Below are 24,847 nucleotides of genomic sequence, written 5' to 3'. Positions count from 1 at the left end.
AATCTTGTCTTTAAGGGTGGCATGTGGTTCAGAGATCAACGTATCTACGTCCCTGAGGTCGTCCGTCTGCAGATCCTCAAGTTGGTACATGACTCCAAGTTGGCTGGTCACAGGGGGGTACAGAAGACACAAGAGTTCCTGAGCTGATTCTTCTGGTGGCCAACTTGCCTGAAGGATACCAAGGACTATGTTCTCTCTTGCGAGGTATGTGCTCATTACAAGACTCCTCATGTGGCACCTACGGGTCTTCTACAACCATTACCTGTTCCGTCCCGCCCTTGGGGGTCTATATCAATGGACTTTATTGTGGAGATGCCTACATCGGGGGGCATGAATACAATCATGGTGGTAGTTGATCGCCTGACTAAAGCTGCTAATTTTGTTCCGTGCACCGGCCTCCCCTCAGCTAAAGATACAGTGAACTTGGTTATACAGACTGTCTTTCGGTTGCATGGGGTTCCGGATGAGATCATCTCTGACCATGGAGTGCAGTTCACTTCAAGATTTTGGAAGGGGTTTTGCTCTGCACTCAATATTAATGTCTGTCTCTCTTCCGCTTACCATCCCCAGACAAATGGTCAGACTGAGCGTACCAACCAGACGCTAAAACAATATCTAAGATGCTATGTCAGCCATCTCCAGGATGATTGGTTGGAGTTGTTGCCGTTAGCCGAATTTTCATATAACAATTCTCAGAGCGCCTCCACTAAATTTACACCTTTCTTTGCCAATCTGGGTTATCATCCGTGTATCTTACCTAGGTCTCCAATTAATTCTCCGGTTCCGGCAGTGGAGAAAAGGCGATGAGGCAAAATCTGGAGGTTCTGAAGGAATCCCTGACCACAGCTCAAGAACGTTATAAGAGATCGGCTGATAGATTCCGTAAACCTGCACCCATGTTCAAGGTAGGAGATTCCGTGTGGTTAGCAACTAAGAATCTGAATTTAAACGTTTCTTCACAAAAACTTGGACAGAAATTCATTGGCCCTTTCAAGATCAACGGTATTGTGAGCTCTGTGGCCTGCCGGCTGAAGCTGCCTAGGACTATGAAGGTACACCCAGTTTTTCATGTATCTTTACTAAAGCCTGTATCTCCTAATACCTTCCAGGGACGTGTTGTGCCACCTCCGCAGCCTGTGGTGATTGATGGGCAAGAACAATTTGTGGTGGAGGAAATTGTTGATTCCAGGATTCGCAGGAATCGGCTCCAATATCTGATAAGATGGCAGGGATATCCCTCTGAGGAAGACTCTTGGGAACCTGTGGACAACATCAATGCCCAACAGAAGATTTCTCATTTTCATCAGAGATTCCCTGAGAAACCAGGTCCAGGATCGTCCTGAGGCCGCTTCTAAGGAGGGAGTAATGTCAGGACTCTGAACATTTTTTATTACCTTTTGTGCATTACTGCCCTTTTCCAAGATGGCGTCTTTGGTCTCATGTGCACTGTGTCTTCCTGCTATAAAACTCCACCCCATCCTTCAGTCTGTGCTAGAGTATTCTGCTTTGCATCTAGCTCCTGACCTCTGGTGACTCCCTGGCTATATACCTGCTCCTGTGAACCTGTGGGGTTATCTTGCTACTCTGCTCTGAGTTCCTGCTGCATACACCAGTTCCAGTAATCCTCCTTCATCTGCTGCTCGTGTTTACTTCCATCTGCATTTGCTGGACATGTAAGCTGTTTCTGCTCTGTAAGAACCTGAGACTATTACCCAGGCCTCCCTGGTTGAGCTAAGATATTATTTGAACTGCCTTATAAGCATATCTATCTGTGTTTTGGAATAAGCAAGGACTTATTCGTGTCAAGTATCCTCAAGAATAATTGTGCTTCATAGACTTTCTGCGTGATTGCATTTTCCTCTGAAGTTTCCTATAAACTGCTAAGCTGCATTTAATATTTACTCCAAGTGTTGTGGACTTGAGTTTCTCTCTGCACCTGTTTGAATCACCGTGTGATAATATAGACTTTACCACTTATAAAACTGTGTCCTGTAGTTGTCTTGTTCCACGCAAAGAGTCTCCTGAGTTATCCCCTATAATTATTACACCATTCTCCTGCTTTGCACTGAGACACTGAACACGTGTTGGTAAATGAAATGTCTGGTTTGGGTTTGTATCCTATGTCATGTGACAAAGCTTGTTAACAAGTCAATACTGACATTTAGGATTTGTACATCCAGTAAGTGGCACTAGAGTTCCCATCCTTTTCCTCTATGATGAGTATATTTGCATATTTAAATTGCCATGGAAATATCTCACGGTTTGCAAGTCTCCCTGTCCACAAGGATATACTTTACCCCTTGAATTGTGTAATTGTAAGATATCAAGCAGGAACGCGGGATGCAGTGATGGACGGGAGGCAGAACAAGGATTAACAGGTTTATTTACAGGAGAGATACTCCACGCAGGGAGGTAAAGAGTTAATGGTATTAAAGGCACGGTAAAATGCAACAGTTCAAACACAACAATTAGGAAGCAAGAGTATATGGAAGTTCTCACACTGCAGCTCCTGCTGTGCACGAAATAGCACCGGCAACGGCGGGCTCAGCGCCTCCTCCTGGAGGGTACTGTAGTCGCAGGTTCCGTCTTCTGGCGGCAGTGGTCGGTTTCCGGTACCTTCCACTGGGCCTAGTCCATATACTAATGTGGCTATTAAAGGCACGGGCACAGTCCGGTGCGAGCCCAATGTGGCTCATTAACTCAAATGGGGGGTGGTCAGGTAACAGACGGTCAGGACAACTAATCTCTCCCCACGTCAGGGTGCAAGTCTCAGTCCCATGTGTGATCTCTCTTGGGGGCAGCGCATGTTCGGTCCGGCACCTGGTACTCTCTGGCTATGACTAGGCACACACTGCATTTCCCACTCTCCCTGGTACCTGCTGTTGGCAGCAGGCGACGCTGGTCTTTTTGGCGCTGATGCTCCAGACCGGAGCACTCCTCTCTATGTCTGCTGCGACACCCGGCTCTGTGTGCACGGCTCTGCACACCTGTGTCCCACACGGCATTCCTCCACTCTGCACGGCTTTGCAGTGGTCCCTCGCTCCGGAGTGCTGCTTGGCACACTCGGCTCTGCAGGCGATGAGGTGCTCTCTATGTGGCCTGCTACAGCGCCAGTACTCTCTGAGGGCAAGGGAGTCCGAGCGCGCCAGTCACTGCTCTGCGTGCTGCTCCACTCAGGCCTGCAACTCTCCGCTTCCCCTTCACTAGCTGCGTGCCCTGCTCTCCCTGCCTCTCTGGGTCTGCAGGAAGGTTCCTCCCACTCAGGCTTCCCTCAGGCTGCAGGGGAAGGTCCGCCTCCTCAAAGCTGTCCCCGGGAACAGAGGATGCAGCCTTTCTAGTTCCGGACCCGGCATACAGGTACCTGAGGTCCGGTCTATCTCCCTACATAATGACACACTCTATTGACAAAGGGGAATAGCAACATAGAGTTGTCATTTTTTTTTATAATCTTCTGGAGAAACTACACAATGCTCAAGAATTTTTAATTCATGAAGATTGCGAGTATTTACTAAAACAGACATGTATTTTAAAAAAAAATCTGTTATAGATATTTTGTCAGTGAATTATGTGTTTTTATTTATTTTTCATATTTTAAAGGACTTTTGAGCAGGAAATAGTGCTGGGCAAAGTAAGTTATCCACTATGTTAGCCTGAGATACAACATGTGGCCCACGGAGCTGTCCGGAAGACTCCTTTCCCTTGTTCTAAAAGACACAAATGCTTTCAAACACTGTGTTGTTCTGGAACTGGGGCAGAGCAGAGTACCTGTCAGATCTGGCATGCAGTGACGTGATGACTAGTGTTGATGACGTCAGTATGCTACTGACGTCATCACACTGCTGCCGGCACCAGGACCGCAGAACTGATGAGGATGCAGTGGGCACTGGTAAGTGCTCCTTGGAGGAGCTAAAGATGAAATGTGCTTTCATTTTAGATGATGGTTCCGGGAGAGGGAAAGTAAGATGGTACATTATGGGGCAATGGACAACATTATAGGGCAATTGAAGGACTGTGAAAGGGGACAGAGTATAGAGAGGGGCATTGAGGATATTATGCAGAGAGGCATTGTGGGAAAGATATGGAAAGTAGCAATTTTGGTGATATTATGAAGAGGAGCAGTGTATGGGGGGATTTTATGGAGGGGGCACTGTGGGGGGATATTTTGTGCAGGAAGCACATTAAGAGGCAATCATTTATTCATAGTGGGCATAGTGTTAGAGGCTGGGACTTCCCTGCCATGTGGGATGTATTGCAGGCACTGTTTGGTGCTCTGGTCTCACATTCAGGCCCAGTCGCTGGGTCTGTTACTTAGCGCAGATGTTGGTCCCAGCATCTTGCTCAGGCTCCTGTTATACATGTGGTTACTGCTGGCTGTCCAGCTAAAGTCTATAGTAACCAGTGGTATACAGAGGCAGCCCAGCTCTCTGGAGTCTAAATCCAGAAATCACCTTACTGAGCATGTCTGTGATGTGGCAGCTCCGGATTGGCCCACGGGCGACTGGGCATGAGTGTTTGGGGTGGAGCCTGGCGCATAAAGGGCTTTCAGTGAAGCACGCGGGCATGCTAGTGTCACTTGTGTTTGGTGTATGTGTGGGTGGATACGCTACCGCTCTGTCTGTGCGTTTTGTGTCTTTAGCACTGTATCAGCTACCGGTGGGATGTCAGTGATCTGTGTCAGCATGTGTTCAGGGTTGGCCCAGTGCCATTAGAATTCCGGCTCCTCCGGAGAGGAGGTTTGCTGAGTGTTCTCGCTGACTGAGTTTTTGCTATCTGTTTCTGCCCCGTGTGTATGCTATATTTCCCTGTGGGGTTAACAGGGTATTGCACCACAGAGCAAGGTCAACTCACGTGTTCTTTCGCATTAGTTCTAACAGGGTATTGCACACTTCCTATTGTCCCTGTACCCCTTGGTGGTTAGCTGAGCTGGTACTTACTGTTCCTGTACCTCTCGGTGGTTAGCTGAATTGTTACTCCTCTCCCTGTGCATCTCTGAGTAGTATCTGGGTTTGGTTTTCTTCGTTCCATTCACACTGTGTGGAGTTAAACTCAGTGTGTTTAAGGAGGAAAGTTTGCTAGTTTTTTATCCGTCATTAGTTCACACTAGCTGCAGTATACTGCACGGTGGACCCCGGGATGCGATTGCACCTTATTTATTATTTGTTTTTATTTAGTGCAATCTGCCAACCCTAACACATAGTATTGGAGATGTTTTGATTGATGAAGCAGAATAATAATTTTATTTTTAAGGGCATCTTGTTGGGATGTGATGCTGAAGACAGAGAAAAGGGATATCTGCAGCCTTGGGCTTTGGGCGTGGAATGTCATCGTGTTGTCTGGACAAAATGGAGAACAAAAGAAAAATGACTCCATTCAGAGAAGACTCCATTCACCTATAAGGTACCTGGGTGTAAATGTTTATTTGTGATATTGACTATGTCTCATTAGTACTATGGTTCCTGTAGGGTCCGCAGTCTGATTATGACTGATAATAACTACTCACAGCATCTCCTTACTTTTGTTAAGGACACCCCTTCATGTGATACAATTGTATGTGAGGCTGGCCTGACATTGCAATTGATCACTGTACTAAGCTTTGTGCTATATACAGCTCTGGCAAAAATTAAGAGACAACTGCAAAATGTTCAGTTTATCTGATGTTTCTCTCTATATGTATATTTTTAAGTAAAATGTAAATTGTTCTTTTAGTCTATAAACTTTTGACAACATGTCTCTGAATTTCCAAGCAATATATTTTGTATTTTTTTTTCTAAGGCCGGCGTCACACTTGGCGTAAGACAATACGCCACGTATTATACGTCCGTACTACGGCCGTAATACGGAGAAATGTTCCCAAAATATTGATCCGTAGTCAGGGTGTGTCAGCGTATTTTGCGCATGGTATCCTCCGTATGTAATCCGTATGGCATCCGTACTGCGAGATTTTCGCGCAGGCTTGCAAAAACGACATCTAATGGATTTATGTGCTCAAATGTTCGGGAAAACATATATACAGTATATATATATCATTGATATATATATCAATTGAGACACATATATATATATATATATATATTCTGTATTTAGATTTCATTCAGCGCGATATCTGTGAACAGCCGGTAATTCAATTGCCGGCTTTTCATTTCTCCTGCACAAACCCGACAGGATACGAGACATGGTTTACATATAACGTAAGAGCGCAGAAACTACGTCCGTAAAACTCGCATAACATACGGCACAATTATTCTCAATGGGGCTGCTCCTATCAGCCGTATATTACGGATCCGTAATATACGGCTTTCTACGTACCCTCAGCTGAACCGTCATGTCCCACGAGGTAATCCATCTGAAGGGGTTAATTATTTTACAGGCACGAGCCCTGCTAATGCACTCGCTCGTGCTTGTAATTCCCCGGCGAATTAATGAAATGTAGGTCATTGACCTACATTTCCTTCAGTCGCGGTGATGCGCCCTCTGGTGGATGTCCTCATATGACCTGGAGCGTGGGAAAAAGTTCCCAGGCTGCAGTTCATGAGAACATCCAGCAGGGGCGCATCACCGCGACTCAATGTAAGTACAGATCCAGCTTTCCTTTCAGCACCCGGGGGATTACAGGCACGAGCGAGTGGTTTATCGCAGCTCCTGCCTGTAATATTAGTTAACCCCTTCAGATGGATTACCTCGTTGGACGTGATAGGTCATCTGAAGGTATGTATCTTGTGCGTTTATTATTTTGCCAAGCGAGGGCCTGCAAATGGATTGAGAGAGCAATAAATTATTAAAACAACCGCTGTGTTTATTTCATTAAAATACTTTTAAATCATGTGTGTGTGTGTTTTTTAACCCTTTCAAACAATTGGATTAATAATGGATAGGCGTCATAATTGACGCCTCTCCATTATTAATCTGGCTTAATGTCACCTTACAATGGCAAGGTGACATTAACCCCTCATTACCCCATATCCCACTGCTACACGGGAGTGGGAAGAGAGTGGCCAAGTGCCAGAATAGGCGCATCTTCCAGATGTGCCTTTTCTGGGGTGGCTGGGGGCAGATGTTTGTAGCCAGGGGGGGCCAATAACATGGACCCTCTCCTGGCTATTAATATCTGCCCTCAGTCACTGGCTTTACCATTCTGGCGGAGAAAATTGCGCGGGAGCCCACGCCAATTTTTTCCGCCATTTAACCCTTTATTTTAGCAGCTACAGCGCTGAAATTTTGCACATACACACTACTAACATTAGTAGTGTGGAATATGCAAAAAAAATGGGGATATGAGATGGTTTACTATATGTAAACCATGTCTCATATCCTGTCGGGTTTGTGCAGGAGAAATGAAAAGCCGGCAATTGAATTACCGACTTTTCACTAACACCGCTGCGTATTTCTCGCAAGTCACACTGCTGGTCCGTGTGGAATCCGTATTTTTCTCGCCCCCATAGACTTTCATTGGCGATTTTTTTGCGCAATACGCTGACAAACGCAGCCTGCTGCGATTTTGTACGGCCGTAGAAAGCCGTATATTACGGATTCGTAATATACGGCTGATAGGAGCAGCCCCATTGAGAATAATTGTGCCGTATGTTATGCGAGTTTTACGGACGTAGTTTCTGCGCTCTTACGTCCGTAAAACTCGCATGTGTGACGCCAGCCTAACAAAGAAAAATGGTCAAAATAAAAAAAACTGTGCTTTCAGACCTCAAATAATGCAAAGAAAACAAGTTCATAATCATTTAAAAACAACAATACTAATGTTTTAGCTCAGGAAGAGTTCAGAAATCAATATTTTGTGGAATAACCATGATTTTTAATCACAGCTTTCATGCGTCTTGGCATGCTTTCCACCAGTCTTTCACACTGCTTCTGGTGCAAAAAATTAAGCAGTTCTTCTTTGTTTGATGGCTTGCTGTGACTATCCATCATCCTCTTGATTACATTTCAGAGGTTTTCAATGGAGTTCAGGTCTGGAGAATGGGCTGCCCATGACAGGATTTTGATGTTGTGGTCTCTTAATTTGTGCCAGAGTTGTACATGCACTGATGGTGATTTTGGCACTGAATTCATGTACTGATGGCGGTTCTGACACTACATTCATACATTGATGGTAGTTTATGAAGCTGCATTCATGTACTGATAGTGGTTCTGGAGCTGGATTCATGTTCTAATTGTGGTTTTAGTGCCACACTTATGTTAACAGTGGTTCTAATTTTATACACCTGTAGCAATCCATAACGTGCTACATGGCTAGGTTAAAACTCAAAAATTGTCAAAACTTAGAGATTTGAGATTATGAGGAGGATTTGATGAGTTTCTGTTCCCAAATCTCAGTTTAGAGTATTTGTTTTGGAGCATAACCTCTCCAAATGCTCCAGAAATACTCAAGACTTGTTTCTGGTGATGTATTAATGTAGTGATGGTGATTCTGGTGATGTATTCATGTAAGTAACAAAAAATGTTGTGCACCCCTGGACTAAGATGATACATAAGCAGTAACTTACTCTCTGCAGATGCTATACATCCATTGGTTTCAATTTTCAGTGTTGTTGGTAAGGTTAAGGCAGGAGGAATCATTGATTTTCTTTCTTCTTCATCTCTTTCTATTTGGGAGGAAATTTCCAACTCTGTGTGAGGTTGCTCATGACTGTCTCCTGTTAAAAAAAAAAATGGGAAAAAAAATCTGAATAAAATCCACATAATATTAATCAGTATTGTAAAATGCTATATTGAAGGATAGGTACTCATACGCAACAAATTATTTTTTTTATAGCTACAGTATATCTAAACAAATAATGAAACATAGTTATTATAGTCTTTTTACAAAACCTCCTACCATTTTGTGGCATGGGTTATAAACTATAAACAGATATTTCATCCGTGACCAGCCTGATGTAGAAAAAGAGACTCTGAATTCAACTATATATCACTAAAGGTACCTTCACACTAAGCGACGCTGCAGCGATACAGACAACTATGCCGATCGCTGCAGCGTCGCTGTTTGGTCGCTGGAGAGCTGTCACACAGACCGCTCTCCAGCGACCAACGATGCCGAGGTCCCCGGGTAACCAGGGTAAACATCGGGTTGCTAAGCGCAGGGCCGCGCTTAGTAACCCGATGTTTACCCTGGATACCAGTGTAAAATGTAAAAAAACAAACACTACATACTCACCTTCGCGTCCCTCGCCGTCCGCTTCCTGCACTGACTGAGCGCCGGCCCTAACAGCAGAGCGGTGACGTCACCGCTGTGCTGTACTTTCACTTTGCGGCCGGCCGGAGCTCACAGTCAGTGCAGGAAGCGGACGGCGAGGGACGTGTGACAGACATCAGAGGGTGAGTATGTACTGTTTGTTTTTTTACATTTTACTCTGGTAACCAGGGTAAACATCGGGTTACTAAGCGCGGCCCTGCGCTTAGTAACCCGATATTTACCCTGGTTACCATTGTAAAACATCGCTGGTATCATTGCTTTTGCTGTCAAACGCAACGATACACGGCGATCTGACGACCAAATAAAGTTCTGAACTTTAACCAACGACCAGCGATATCACAGCAGGATCCTGATCGCTGCTGCGTTTCAAACACAACGATATCGCTATGCAGGACGCTGCAACGTCACGGATCGCTAGCGATATCGTTTAGTGTGACGGTACCTTTACTTTACTGGGTGCAGCAGTTGTTACACAATCAGAGTTTTTAGATTTAGCAATGTAGCAGAACTGAGGAAACTAACCCCACCCACACCAGGCTCTGTATTTACATTGTCCATTGACAGTGAGCTCCTTATCACAGGAGGGGGCAGAGTCGGACTAGTATGAATGTGCTGCTGTAGTTCAGGCAATGATAATCACCCACCAGGTGATAAAACCTTCATTATAAGGAAACAAAAGCACACAGTCTGATTATTAACACATCCTTAAAATCTGTGTTTCTACTGCATGCTGTCCTCAGATTATATAGCGAAAATCTGTTGACAGACTCCCTTTAATCCCTTTAAGTGAACATTGTCGCCCAAACAAACTTTGCATAAATCAATAGTACAACTAAAAATAAGAATCTTTGTCATCATTGACTTTGTAAAACAACTAAAATCTGTCTAACTAGAGACTGGACTGCCAGCTTAATAGAATGATCAATTTAGAGTTGCCAAAATGGTCCTATGAAGAAGGGAGAGGACGGAAAGAACAGAGTGAGAGGCAGAGTGAAAAATGTAACACGGACCATACTGCTGCATTCTAGCAAATGGTGAGGGGACACTTAGCTAATTTAAATTAGTTTAAATCTCCTGGTCTAGATGAATTACATCCTAGCGTATTGAAACAGAAAGCAGAGGAAATTGTACATCCACTATTCAGAATCTTTTACAAATCCTGGAGAACAGGAGAAGTCCCAGAAAATTGGAGAAGGACAAATGTTGTCCATATCTTCAAAAAAAAAAAGAAGTTGGAGCCAGGATATTACCGCCCAGTGATTCTTAGGGTACTGTCACACAGTGCAATTTTGATCGCTACGACGGCACGATTCGTGACGTTCTAGCGATATCGTTACGATATCGCAGTGTCTGACACGCAGCAGCGATCAGGGACCCTGCTGAGAATCGTACGTCGTAGCAGATCGTTTGGAACTTTCTTTCGTCGCTTGATCACCCGCTGACATCGCTGGATCGGTGTGTGTGACAGCGATCCAGCGATGTGTTCGCTTGTAACCAGGGTAAACATCGGGTAACTAAGCGCAGGGCCGCGCTTAGTAACCCGATGTTTACCCTGGTTACCAGCGTAAACGTTAAAAAAACAAACAGTACATACTTACATTCCGGTGTCTGTCCCCGGCGTCTCAGCTTCTCTGCACTGTGTGAGCGCCTGCCGGCCGGAAAGCGAGCACAGCGGTGATGTCACCGCTCTGCTTTCCGGCTATGGTGCTTACACAGTGCAGAGAAGCTGAGACGCCGGGGACAGACACCGGAATGTAAGTATGTACTGTTTGTTTTTTTAACGTTTACGCTGGTAACCAGGGTAAACATCGGGTTACTAAGCGCGGCCCTGCGCTTAGTAACCCGATGTTTACCCTGGTTACCTGGGGACTTCGGCATCGCTCCAGTGCCGTGATTGCAAAGTGTGACCGCAGTCTACGACGCTGGAGCGATAATCATACGACGCTGCGACGTCACGAATCGTGCCGTCGTAGCGACGAAAATTGCACTGTGTGACAGTACCCTTACTTCTATACCAGGAAATAAGTGATCTAGATAAGGGAACTGAAGGTACAGTATACTAATCAAATTGCAGACTATGCAAATCTAGCAGGGATAGCTAAAGGCCCCGTCACACATAGCGAGATCGCTAGCGAGATCGCTGCTGAGTCACAAGTTTTGTGACGCAACAGCGACCTCAGTAGCGATCTCGCTATGTGTGACACGTACCAGCGATCAGGCCCCTGCTGTGAGATCGCTGGTCGTGTCGGAATGGCCTGGACCTTTTTTTGGTCGTTGAGGTCCCGCTGACATCGCTGAATCGGTGTGTGTGACACCGATCCAGCGATGTCTTCACTGGTAACCAGGGTAAACATCGGGTTACTAAGCGCAGGGCCGCGCTTAGTAACCCGATGTTTACCCTGGTTACCAGCGTAAATGTAAAAAAACCCAAACACTACATACTCACCATCTGATGTCCGTCAGGTCCCTTGCCGTCCGCTTCCTGCTCTGACTGAGTGCCGCTGCGCTCTGCTCTCACTGTACGGCGGCACTCAGTCAGAGCAGGAAGTAGACGGCAAGGGACCTGACGGACACCGAAAGGCGAGTATGTACTGTTTGTTTTTTTTGGTAACCAGGGTAAACATCGGGTTACTAAGCGCGGCCCTGCGCTTAGTAACCCGATGTTTACCCTGGTTACCCGGGTGCTGCAGGGGACTGTCTTCAACGATGCCGAAGTCGTTCCCCTGATCGTTGGTCGCTGGAGAGAGCTGTCTGTGTGACAGCTCCCCAGCGACCACACAACGACTTACCAACGATCACGGCCAGGTCGTATCGCTGGTCGTGATCGTTGGTAAATCGTTATGTGAGACGGGGCCTTAACACTAAAGAAGACAGGGAAAGGATCCAGAAGGATCTAGATAAGGCTACTTTCACACTAGCGTCGGGCTCGGCCCGTCGCCGTGCGTCGGGCCGAGGTCCCCGACGCTAGCGTTGTCCCCGCCGCACAACGGGGGCAGCGGATGCATTTTTCCAGCGCATCCGCTGCCCCATTGTGAGGTGCGGGGAAGTGCGGGGAGGTGGGGGCGGAGTTCCGGCCGCGCATGCGCGGTCGGAAAAAGCGGACCATCGGGAGCAAAAAACATGTAACGTTTTTTGCTCCCGACGGTCCGCCACAGCATGGCGCAACCGTCGCAGGAAGGTTGCGACGTGTGTCATTGCGTCGCAAATGCGTCGCTAATGTTAGTCAATGCAGAAAAAACGCATCCTGCAAGCACTTTTGCAGGATGCGTTTTTTCGGCAAAACGACGCATTTGCGACGTAATGCAGTTAACGCTAGTGTGAAAGTAGCCTAAGCTTGAACAATAGGCAGTGACTAATAGAATGGTATTTAACAGGGAGAAATGCAAGATTCTACATATGGGCAAGAAAAAACAAAATTACATCTATAGAATGGGAGAAATAGAACTAAGCAATGGCACGTGTTAAAGACTGCACATACATGAGTTAACAGTGTGATTCAGCAGTAAAAAGGCAAACACAGTTCTTAGATGTATTAAAAGAAGCATAGTCTAGATCATGTGAATTGATTATCCCCCTCTACTCCTCTTTGGTCAGGCCTCATCTGGAATACTGTGTCCAGTCCTGGGCACCACATTTTAAAACAGACATAGAAAAACTGAAGCAAGTTTAGAGGAGAGCTACCAGGATGATGAGCAGACTGCAAACTATGTCCTATGAGGAACAGTTAAAGGATCTGGGAATGTTTAGCTTTTAAAAAAGAAGGCTAAAAGGAGACTTAATAGCGGTCTATAGATATCTGAAGGATATCACAGTGTAGAGGGATCATCATTTGCACATGGAAACACTAGACACAATTAAATGAAGCTGAAAGTGAGAAGATACAGATTAGATACTGGAAAAAACTTTTTGACAGTGAGTGAGAGCAGTGAATTGGACAGGCTGCCAGAGAGGTGGTGAGTTCTCCTTCAATGGAAGCCTTCAAACAGAGGTTGGACAGACATCTGTCTGAGATGGTTTAGTGATTCCTGCATTGAGCAGGGGGTTGGACACGTTGACTCTGGAGGTCCCTTCCAACTCTAACATTCTATGATTCTTCATGTTTTATCTCATTGTATTGCTGGATTCACAGCTATACTGCTTACTACTGCTGTGTAATGTCTTCCATTGTCAGTCAACTGAGATAAGAATCAGGTAGTTGAAAATCAACCCCAACTATCCTTGATTATACAGAGCTCCGCATTCAGTGAACTCACGGACCTGCAGCAGATAAAACAAGGATCTTATCAAAATGACTGCAAGCAGCCCATTAAGTGACACACCACTGGTTCTCAGCTCCTAGATCATCTTGCTCTCACATGGGGTAGCAAATACATAATGACAGATTCTTTTTAATTTGTTCATATGTAAATTATATGTTTATGGTTTAATTGGATATTCATAATAAATGATTTGCTAAAAATGAAAACATAATTGACATGCATAAATGTTGGTAAAATTCCATAGTTCAATTAGGAATATGGATGTGAGCAGCATTTGTGTCATGTTTGCACTGTTTGTGAAAGCCTGACAGCTGTCAGTAGGATTTCCACACATATGCTTAGCACTAGCCACTTCATTTACCAGATCCCAGAGCTTACCCTAGCCTTCATTCTTTAATCCCTCTACAGGGATCTGAACTTACACAGTGGCCTCTGGACTAGAGCCACAAAGTAATCTTTTTGTAGTAAGCTGCTGGCCCATGAAGCAGTCTGGCAGCAACAAGGGTCAGCAAACTATTTTGGTACCAATATGTCAAGCTGCAAAATTGGAAAGCAAGGGGTGGTCAAAATACAATATTAGGACAGAAAAAAGGATTAACAAAGTGACATAACAGGAGCAATGGATAAGAGCTGTGAACAGGTTTATTTGAGCTATATAGCTGTCAGCCTGAGACTGTCTGCTGGGGTTTATATAGAAAGGCTGCCCTTGGCTCCCAGCAGAGCTAATTACCAGCTCAGTGCAGAAAAACACAGGTGGGCAGGAGAGTGACAACTAGTCTCAGCAATCTTAAAGCTAAACAGCCACAGACTGCAGTCCTACAGCAGTAATCACAGTCATCCATTGATGATGGAAGTAATCATGCTCCTAATTGTTCATATGAAAACGTTAAAATGGCGCTTCCAAAAGAAGTAAAAATGTATATATTCCTCTTTATTGGTACAAATTCAAAATATTTGTGAATACAGATGGGTTTACATAGTAAAATAGACTGAAGCATTTCCAGAGACTGTATTGCCCTTAGTCCTAGTCTAAATGTAAGATACACAGACAATCTTTTAAGAAAGAGCAGGGAACCAATGAAAATTGGGCACATAATGGACTCTAATTGGAGGCTGTTACATGTTAATGTTCACACACGTTATTAAATGAATGATTAATCATGTTTAAGGTTCATGCCGTTTGGCTGTGTTGTATCAAGTTCTAGTTTCCAATAAGCCTCTCTCACCCACAGACGTCTCCGTCAATTGCCCCCCTGTGTGATCTACTAATCCTTTCTATACCAATGAAAATAAATGAACTGACATCAGCCTCATGTTGTTCAACACAATGTTTGACAGCGCCTGAATAGGAGGCATTTCTCATGCTCCTAATTCTGTCCAAACCGTAGAATTTTGTTGTGGAACCAGGAATAAAGATGCACCTATAATGGGTCAGATCAGATTATAAAATACTGATTGGAAATGTAGTAAAATATTATTGTATGGTTACATAAGCAGGGAAAAAGGTCCAGCTGAATGCAGAAATTCTAAATTAAATGAATTGTGCCCAAATGTCTGAGAATTGATAGAGGTAGACAAATTACAAATATAAAAATAAGTGCACACTTTAGAATTAAAAGAATTTATGGTAAATAGCCATTTGGAGAAAATGCATAAAAAGTAAACACTAAAAAAAATAAAATTTGACAAGCATAACATAAGTTGCATTACCAATTTTTTCTTTAGTCCTTTTATGTTGACACTACTCACATCTATATATATGAGGCATCGTGATTACTCGCTAATCCCGCCCCCTGCACAGTAGCTCCGCCTCCCACACATCACCACACATAATCCTGCCCCCCCACCACATTACCGCACACATAATCCCGCCACCCACCACATTACCACACATAATCCCGCCCCCCACCACATTACCACACATAATCCCGCCCTCACCACATTACCACACACAATCCCGCCCCCCACCACATTACCACACATAATCCCGCCCCCCACCACATTACCGCACATAATCCCGCCCCGCCACCACATTACCACACATAATCCCGCCCCGCCACCACATCACCACATATAATCCCGCCCCCCCACCACATTACCGCACACATAATCCCGCCACCCACCACATTACCACATAATCCCGCCCCCCCACCACATTACCACACATAATCCCGCCTCCCACCACATTACCACACACAATCCCGCCCCCACCACATTACCACACATAATCCCGCCCCCCACCACATTACCACACATAATCCCGCCCCGCCACATTACCACACATAATCCCGCCCCGCCACCACATTACCACACATAATTCCGCCCCCCACCACATTACCACACATAATCCCGCCCCCCACCACATTACTACACATAATCCTGCCCCCCACCACATCACCACACATAATCCCGCCCCCACCACATTTCCACACATAATCACGCCCCCACCACATCACCACACATAATCTTGCCCCATCACCACATCACCACACATAATCCCGCCCCCACCACATTACCACAGATAATCCCACCACATTACCACAGATAATCCTGCCCCCCCACATTACCACACATAATCCCGCCCCCCCACCACATTACCACACATAATCCCGCCCCCCCACCACATCACCACAGATAATCCCACCCCCACCACATTACCACACATAATCCCGCCCCCCCACCACATCACTGCACATAATCCCACCCCCATCACATCACCACACATAATCCCACCCCCCACCACATTACCACACATAATCCCACCCCCCACCACATCACCACACTTAATTCCGCCCCCCCACCACATCACCACACATAATCCTGCCCCCACCACATTACCACAGATAATCCCACCCCCCACATTATTACACATAATCCCGCCCCTCCATCACATTACCACACATAATCCCGCCCCCCCACCACATCACTGCACATAATCCCACCCCCATCACATCACCACACATAATCCTGCCCCCACCACATTACCACAGATAATCCCACCCCCCACATTATTACACATAATCCTGCCCCCCCACCACATTACCACACATAATCCCGCCCCCACCACATCACCACAGATAATCCCATCCCCACCACATTACCACACATAATCCCGCCCCCACCACATCACCACACATAATCCCACCCCCCACCACATTACCACACATAATCCCGCCCCCCACCACATTACCACACATAATCGCACCCCCCACCACATCACCACACATAATCCCGACCCTCATCACATCACCACACATAATCCCGCCCCCACCACATCACCACACATAATCCCGCCCCCACCACATCACCACACATAATCCCGCCCCCCACCACATTACCACACATAATCCCGCCCCCACCACATCACCACACATAATCCCGCCCCCACCACATCACCACACATAATCCCGCCCCCACCACATCACCACACATAATCCCGCCCCCACCACATTACCACACACAATCCCGCCCCCACCACATTACCACAGATAATCCCGCCCCCCACCACATTACCACACATAATCCCGCCCCCACATCACCACACATAATCCCACCCCCACCACATCACCACACATAATCCCACAGCCACCACATTACCACAGATAATCCCGCCCCCCACCACATTACCACACATAATCCCACAGCCACCACATTACCACAGATAATCCCGCCCCCCACCACATTACCACACATAATCCCAACCGTCATCACATCACCACACATAATCCCGCCCCCCCACCACATTACCACACATAATCCCAACCCTCATCATATTACCACAGATAATCCCCCCCACCACATTATCACCTGCGTAAGCGCTTTTGAATGTTGTCATTATTTACTTTAGTTTAATCACTAGCAGCGTTAATTATATAGCAATGAGCGTGCCGAGCGTTAGCTGGCTGGAAACAGCTAGTTGTATATACTTACGATGGTATCCTGCCATACTACAGCTTATCGGCTCAGTGGTCCTGAAAATCACCTTACTTCATATGTTAACTGCACTTTTTAAAACCTTCATTTTATAATAAAAAATAATTCCTTTGACTCAAAAAGTTCTTCCCTGATATTAAAAACTATACCACAACTTTCTATTAATTCCCATGATACAGACTGCACAGTCATTATACTTTTCGTACTTCATTTAACTATTTAGACAAGGAATTTGATATCTCACACTCACCTGAATTACTGCACATACTTGTGTCTTGGTGAAGGCGAGAGGAAGAAGACAACTTTAGTAGTGAAACTAAATGTGTGCTGTCTAAACCTAAGACAGATTAGTTTCTGGGTAGTAACTCTCCACCCTGCTAATGTTTCGTCTTTATGATGTTATTGGTTGTAAGAATTGATAGGACCTATAGAAGTCCCAATGTGTAAGCTATGATGCCCCAGAGGTTGTAGCCAATGTATGGTGGCGGCTCAGTCCCTAAGACACTTCTGCATTAGTTCTGCATCTGCAAAAGATGAACTGTGGTGTGGGTTATAAAATATTTGCTAATGTTAGACTGTACCTTGGTTTGTTATTCTTGCAGCAGGGGTACCTTTTACCCTTAACATCTATGGCCATAATACCTGTAAAAATCAAGAACCTTATCCCTAAAATTGGATCCAATTACAAATGTTTTAGCCATCAGATGTAATTTTTCGTACCTATTGTGTAGGTGGGATCAGTCTAGACAATTTCGTAGATCTCAGCCATTTATCGATGTCCTGTTTCACGTCTTGTTTATTGAAGTACAGTCACACCCTTCATCTATGTTTCTAATTTAAAAAAGTGTGAAACTCTTGTAGAGGGCTGGCAAGGGGGCAAAAAGGTATTTACCTCCCCCTTCTTATCAGTACAGTCAGTGTGCAAACCATCTTCACTTCAATGTGAGAAGGCATCCATAAAGGTTTTAATTGAGGTTGTACATATGCATTAGGTGAACAGTGTAACTACATTTTTTCTTTTTTTTCTTTTTTTTACCCAGTATTGTGTAAAATTTTCCTTAGTTCAGCCACAAACATGTCCGGACTCTTTACATAACATTTTTGCTCACATCATATCAGCGAAAACCAAAATATAGATCTAGCAAATGTTACTTTAACTCAGGTAACACAGTCAAATGGGAGTTTTGAGGATTACATTTGCCCAAGAAAAAGGAATAAATAAAAAAAACATGAATTATAGTTGAATCTCCTTTCTCCTTTTATCAGATAACATGATAGTGCACTTACTAATTGTGTACTAGCATGTTCTTTAATCTAAGGGGGATGGCTGTGGGACCTTCAACTTTAATACAAAGTAAGTGTGTGCGCTAGCATGTTAACTAGTATAAGGGTGTGATTATGATGGAATCAAAAAGTAATGAAGGTTTATTTATTTATTTTACACCATTCCTTACTTGTGGGCAAATATAAAAATCCTGGAAAAACCCCATTAAATCTGTCATCTGTTCATAGAGGATAGAGGTGTTAATGTACACAGACATGAAAGAAAGTTTCATAGAGCTCAAAACTTTAACATTATTAAACATATATCCAGACAAAAAAGGAAAACCACAAATCATCCCACAACGATAAGTCAAGTTAATTTGTTTAAAGATCTAAGATGGACCTACCTACGAGTGTTAACCTCAAAGTCATGAGGTTAGTATGTCTGTAGACATAATCGGGATATTTGTTTTTGCAAAATAGAAAAAAAGACCTGTCAGTACTTATTGTACTTATTGCAGGCAATGGAATCTGGTTCTTAACATCTTTAATACCCTTCTATGAATTGTGATGACTACCAGTGAGTTCCATGCATTTCACCATGCTATATAAACTATACCACTTGTCAGAGCAGCATCTATTGTGCAAATGTGTGTTTGAGCTTCAGCACATACATCCTTCCATGTTGGCATATGCAACCGGAAATTGACGCTAGTGTCTAAATAATGAAGAGTTAAAGCCAGAGTCACACCAAGATATACAGTGTCAAAATGACTGTTATTGTGAACCGCTAAGCAAGTTGAAGATGAAATGATCACATTTCCTTAGAGTTTTAGGGAAAAAAAATTATATGTGTGTGTGTGTGTGTGTGTGTGTGTGTGTGTGTGTGTGTATATATATATATATATATATATATATATATATATACACACACACACAGTGGAGAAAAAAGTACTGTATTTTCCAGCGTATAAGATGACTGGACGTATAATACGACCCCCCAACTTTTCTATTTAAAATATAAAATCTTCTTAAAAGACGGGGGTCTTCTTATACGCCGTGTGTCAGCTTATAGGGCGGGTGACCAATGTGCATATGGTGGGGTGGAGTGGTCCTGATAACAAAGAGAGGGGGCGTCTCACAGGGAAGCTGTAAGTGGACTATCCCCCTATTACCTCATTGTGGCAGCGATGCTCTCTGTACTGGGGGGCAGTGGCTCCTCTTTGTGCAGCGTGGTGACTCCGTGCTGGGGGCGGCGGTTCCCCTTTGTGTAGCGTGGGGGCTCTGTGCTGGGGGGAGGCTGCGGCATATCTTTGTGCAGCATCAGGGCTCCGCTGGCATTTCCTCAAAGCCCGGAGGCCCCGGCAGCTCCATTGCTGCGATGCAGTGGCTTCCGGGAAAATGGCCGCTAGGGTTGGTGCACGCTCAGATTCAGATCTCATCTCCTGAGATCTCGGGACGAGATCTGAATCTGAGCATGTGCCGCCCCTAGCAACCATTTTTCCAGAGGCCACCCATCGCAGCAATGTAGCTGCCGATGCCTCCAGGCTTTGAGGAAATGCCGGTGGAGCCCCGACGCTCCACGAAGATATTCCGCCACCGCCCCCAGCACAGAGCCCCCACGCTGCACAAAGAGGAGCTCAGTCAGTCCGAAAAATTGGTCAAACTTTGAAAGTGTTCTCAAGAGCAGTGGCAAAAAGTGCTACAAAGAAACTGGCTCACATGAGGACTGCCCCAGGAAAGGAAGACCAAGAGTCACCTCTGCTTCTGAGGATGAGTTTATCTGAGTCACCAGCCTCATAAATCGCAGGTTAACAGCAGCTCAGATTAGAGACCAGGTCAATGCCACACAGAGTTCTAGCGGCAGACACATCTCTACAACAACTGTTAAGAGGAGACTTTGTGCAGCAGGCCTTCATGGTAAAATAGCTGCTAGGAAACTACTGCTAAGGACAGGCAACAAGCAGAAGATACTTTTTGGGGCTAAAGAACACAAGGAATGGACATTAGACCAGTGGAAATCTGTGCTTTGGTCTGATTATTCCAAATTTGAGATCTTTGGTTCCAATCACTGTGTCTTTGTGAGATGCAGAAAAGGTGAACGGATGGACTCTACATGCCTGGTTCCCACCGTGAAGCATGGAGGAGGAGGTGTGATGGTGTGGGGGTGCTTTGCTGGTGACATTGTTGGGGATTTATTCAAAATTGAAGGCATACTGAACCAGCATGGCTACTAGAGCATCTTGCAGCGGCATGCTATTCCATCTGGTTTGCGTTTAGTTGGACCATCATTTATTTTTCAACAGGACAATGACCCCAAACACACCTCCAGGCTGTGTAAGGGCTATTTGACCAAGAAGGAGAGTGATGGGGTGCTACTCCAGATGACCTGGCCTCCACAGTCACCAGACCTGAACCCAATCGAGATGGTTTGGGGTGAGCTGGACCGCAGAGTGAAGGCAATAGGGCCAACAAGTGCTAAGCATCTCTGGGAACTCCTTCAAGATTGTTGGAAGACCATTCCCGGGGACTACCTCTTGAAGCTCATCAAGAGAATGCCAAGAGTGTGCAAAGCAGTCATCAAAGCAAAAGGTGGCTACTTTGAAGAACCTAGAATATAAGACATTATTTCAGTTGTTTCACACTTTTTTGTTAAGTATATAATTCCACATGTGTTAATTCATAGTTTTGATGCCTTCAGTGTGAATGTACAATTTTCATAGTCATGAAAATACAGAAAAATCTTTAAATGAGAAAGTGTGTCCAGACTTTTGGTCTGTACTGTATATATATGGGAGTATGTATAATTCATACAGACTGTTCCCGAGCCTGAAACCGATGAATCCCTGCAACACAATGTGTGAGACTGTAGACTTGCTGGTTTTGACCGGACAACCCCTTTAAGTACCACTTTATTAGAGTACTTAACATTGCATGTATATATCCCTGTATAAAAGAACTTTTAATTTTATTGGTATTTTAAAGTGAACATTTGCAAACTTCACCACATCACCGAGTGAGGAAACTGACCGAGGCTTTCTATCAGTTATGGTTTGCATTATTCTTTCAATCACAAATTACTGTGAGAATCTAATGTTTCTCAAACTTATCAAAATCTCCTGGGACGCTGCGGCAAGTGGGCTGACAATGCTGTGCAAAGTGCATTTACGCTTCAACCTCAAGGAACTTCCCCACTGCCTGATACAATCTTTCTGAGTTAACCGTTTAACATATTAATGGAACATACTAGAAATATCTCTCTAATGTGTACTGTTAGTTCAGTATTTACAGAGATAACCATCTATAAGATGCTAATCCAGTGGTCACATCGGCCACTAGACCAGAACCCAGCGAACTGTCTCTTACCTTCCGAAATCCCCGGTGCCTCTCTTGACTTGTAGACTGCGGACATGACCACCTAAATGAGGGTCCTATGAGGCCTTTTGATCATTATCACATCTGACACATCACATGATTAAAAATGCGATAGCCCCCTTAACTCATCTTTGGCAGGTTCTCAGTGTAAAGACGCAAATAGAAGATTACTCATACTGGAGGATCTCTTTAACTGTTTCAATGTATTGGTATAATTAGCTAGGTGTATGATGTTACCGAACAGTTCATCTCATTATTTTTACAGTTCTACAGAGCTTATATTCCATTCCATTGCTCAGAGAATTACGATACTGAAAATCAGACACAAAAAATTTAGGGTCAATGCACACGATGCATATTTACCAAGAATTTGCTGCCAGGTTAGGTAGCAACTAAATGAAAGATATTTAAAAATCTCATCTACACATTGTGGAAATTTTCTGAGCAAAAAAATGACCTGCGATGCAGATTTTGATTGAATAAGCTGAATTCCAAGGCAAAACGACGCCAAAATCCTCGTGAAATACGTGGATTTTGGTGCATTTTTGGTGCAGATTTTCAGTGGAAAATCCTCCGCAAAACTTGTGTGTACATTACCATTAGGGCGGTTTAGCACTTCAGTTTTATATTTGTATGCGAAAAATGTACCTTTTTTTCAATCTCTTGGATTTATTTTTGGTCCATGTGTCAGTCTTTACAACTTGTGTGTCATTAGCTCTTCTCGAATGAAAAAAAATTAAAAGCTTCTATCTACTAAAAAGTGGAACATTTCCACACTAAGATAAGACACATATGGCATTCAAGTGCTCTCCATTTTTTCATGGATCCATTCACGTAAATGGTCAACTTTCATCTGCAATACTGAATGAAGTAAGACATTTTTGTATTGTGGAAATTTGGTCTAAAAAGAAAAGGCACATTGATAATGGGCCCTTAATGGGTTTCTATAAACTTCTCAAAAAACTCTGTTCACATAGCCACTGAGTGAAAACTGAGCAGAAACTCTCCAAGGTGATGAGCACATAATGATGCAGCAGGTGAGTTTTCCCATGCAAAACCACTTCAGCCGGATGTCTTCCTTAACCCCTATACGACCTATGATGTATAGATACGTAAAAAATATCAAAATCGCAGCAAAAACTCATCATGGGAACGTAGCCTTAACGTCATAATTTTCTTAGACTACTTTCCTCTATATGGAAACGGATCTGTATTCACTTCAACGTGACTCTTAAAATTTCAGCACCCCACTGGAACATTACTAGAGAACTTACTGCATCCAGAAAAGTCCGATACACATGAGATTTACTTTCCTACAAAATGTAATTAGTTATGTATTATTTCACTTGTACAATGTATTTTCCTCTACGTTACGACCTTAGAGAATTTAGTCTAAATTATGCTATCCCTGTGATATAAAAGGTTGATGTTGTGTAGAGGGCTAGCTCAGTGCCGGTAACAAAAAAACCAAGTGTGGTGTAATTAAATTTTGTCACTACATTCATTATGTGGTCTCTGCTGATATTACATGGTGAAGAATCCGGGAAAGGTAGTACTCAAAGGGTGATGCGTAAAGTTGTCATTAGGGTGGAGTGCCCAATATTCAACCACAGTTTGTAAAGTTAGCATTATTCAGTGAGTGTGAAAATGAAGCACTTTGCAAAATGCCCTTATTGTGGTAACCATTATTTTTTAGATAAGGTACGTCCAGCAGTCTCATGTTCAGATCATAACATTTCACATTTCGGCTGTGGTCACAGCTGATGCATCGTCTATATACAAAGCACCATATGTACAAACAAGTATCTTCTCTTATCTAGAAATTCCCAGTAGTTTTTAAATCTGTTATACAGCCCGCTTTTTGTCTCCAGAAATACATTTCACATTATATAGACCCGATAGGTTGTAGGAAAATTAGGAAGAGACTAAGGGAAACTGCCACTAAGGCCAAATTCAGATGAGCATATGAAAAATTATATGATGACATCCAAATTTATGCATCAAAAGTGTAAAATGTAGATGATCAAATACAGTTTCCTGTGTTAATAATGGCAATGTGTCTATAAAATTGGAAGCAATACAAATGATCCATATGGGATATGATTTTTTATTTGGATATCAATTGTTTGGCCATCTGAATAATGTTAGTCCTGATATAAGTCCTGAGATAAGATTTAGAAAAATGGTAGAACTGGAAAGGAATCAGAGGTTGGACCCCCACTCATCACAATGGAAAACCATATGTTATAACATTTAACAATGGAATAATTTCAGATTTATGAAAAATCCAAATGGGACATGCCAGTAAGCCCAGATCCACATGAGCGTGTAAAAAATTGTCTGCTTCATCCAGAAAAGTCAGAAGATTTTTTTCTCACTTGTCATCTGTATGCAAGACTTTTTTTACAGCAATTTTTTAAATAATTTACAAAACCATCTACAGTTTCTTATATTAAAGAATTGCAATGTATCTGTAAAGACCAGATGTTTATATGGATGCTTTATATGGGCTCCATTTTTTTCATGCGCACTAAAAAATTGAATGGGTAAGTCTGACCCGACATACAGAAGAGACTAGTTCATACTGTGATTATTTTCATGTGGTGATTTGGTCAGTGGAAAAAAACGCTCATTTGAACTGACCAATTGAATAACATTGGTGCTGTCGATACAAGGTGCATCCAATGCACCACTCTAGGTCCCATGCCGACTTTGTACAGCCCCTCCACTAGGTTGACTCCAAAAATCCCAGGCACTGGGTATCTTCCTTCCACAAAAATTATTTTTACTGACATCAGTGTACACACAAGAAAAA

The sequence above is a fragment of the Ranitomeya variabilis genome, chromosome 3 (assembly GCF_051348905.1).
Source record: "Ranitomeya variabilis isolate aRanVar5 chromosome 3, aRanVar5.hap1, whole genome shotgun sequence".
Taxonomy (NCBI): Eukaryota; Metazoa; Chordata; class Amphibia; order Anura; family Dendrobatidae; genus Ranitomeya; species Ranitomeya variabilis.
Note: the sequence above shows the minus strand (reverse complement) of the source record.